Source organism: Lissotriton helveticus, chromosome 11 (assembly GCF_964261635.1).
Source record: "Lissotriton helveticus chromosome 11, aLisHel1.1, whole genome shotgun sequence".
NCBI lineage: Eukaryota > Metazoa > Chordata > Amphibia > Caudata > Salamandridae > Lissotriton > Lissotriton helveticus.
Genome location: NC_136072.1, coordinates 907856835 through 907858649, shown reverse-complemented (window position 1 = coordinate 907858649; position 1815 = coordinate 907856835).

The window sequence follows — 1815 nt, the reverse complement described above, 5'->3', positions numbered from 1 at the left end:
TTAACTAAAGAATCAACCAGTTCTTGGGCTGGGATGGGCTGTGAGGTATGCTGAAGATTCAACAAGTTTAAAGACTGCTTTGGCCTTAAAATCAGCACTCAGAATAGGGGAAGCATAACGTTGATTTTAGCTATCTGAAGCAGGTGAAAGTATTTTTTTAAGTCGCTCTTGTATGGCAAAACGGAGTAAGCTCGATAGGTTTTCCTTCATGATCTTTCCAGGGTCCTTACCATTCCTTTCTAAAAGGTTCAGGGAATCATTTAAAATATTTTTGACGGGAGTTCGGTTTTTTGGAGGTCTCAAGCACACAAAACGTATCTAAACACTTTGTGAAAGAAAATGTCTAGGCCTCAGAAGTAAGATTTGTATACAGATGGGTGGGCAGTTGTAATGTTTCCTAATCCTGTTTAGTAGAGAAGACTTGTTATGCCATGTTCTATGTTAAAAAGTTCTATATTAAGAACTCTGAGTCCTCAGTTGCAAGGGTCTACAGCCCAAATATTAAAATTACAAAAGTTGAATAGTTCATCAAAAGACGTGGTGTCTTAGGTTAGAGTTTCATTATTTTTTAAACAACAATAAGGGAGTTAGACCCTATGAATAAGTCCCAGCCTCAGTAGAGGGAGGGCAAGGTGCGTTAAACACAACCCAAAATGGGACATCCTTTGTCCTTAAGAAGACCCCTCACTCACCAACCTAGTTGGTGACATGCTTCATCATCGGGGTCCCACCTGAATAGCCGAGTGCCATCCAGGTGTGCTACGACACCTGACTACTGTGGAGCTGGTACCACATCAAGGCAGAAGCGGGAAGCATCAGGCAAAATAAACCAAATAAAAGAAATTGCCAACAGAAATTAAAGTTAAAATTGCAACAAACTCAAAGGAAACATTCCAAGGACCACACAGACCTAAATTAGGGATAACAGGAAAGAAATAAATAGACCTAATATAAAAAGAGGAGCTGAGGGTCTAGGCACCCTTCACTTATGCTTTACAAGAATTAAAAAAAGGAGATTGTACTATAAAATACAGAAGTTCATCTGACTTAGATTATTGTGCTTATTCACACTAGCGCCCAGCCCTTCCATTGCTTCAACTCTTGGCTCCAAAATGGAGAGGGATGCCAGACACGGGGAGAAGGAAACTGGACCATTTGACTCCAGTCTTGAGTGAGTAGACGAAAAGTATGCACTTCTTCCTAGGGCGGCCAGCTGATTCTGGTAGAGGTGCAGCAAGAGAATCATTGCCCAACTTCACACAAATCAATTTGAACCATGGGCGTAAACCAACTGAATTGCCCTGTTATTTAAATAAAACAACATCGACTGTATCATATAACCTTATTATTTTTAACAGCATCAAAGCTGTATTACATATTATAGTTCAAATGTTTTAATAGAATACAGGTATATTGAAGAAACGCATATTATGTGATGTTGTACAGCACAGTGTTTGTGCTCTAACATAGAATATTCTAAATAAAAATTTTATTATTAACATTGTAATTATTTACATGCTTTATTAAGCTGCTATTTTGTTGTGATTTGGAGAAATAAATAGTCTAGAAAGATAGTTTCTAACTTTCGTTAATACTAAATTTCTGTTTTCCATGCGGTCTTTCTTTTATCTTTTTCCTTCTTAAGCAATATGATACGTTTCTACTAGATAATGCTTTTTGTCTACTGTTAGTAATAATTATATAAGACTAAAAAGCCATCCCATATTTGCTGAAAGGTTAGTGCATTATCTCACATTTTGAATAGAATACGTTCTGCAAGTGCTAATTACAAGGCATTAATAATCCAAGCGTCTA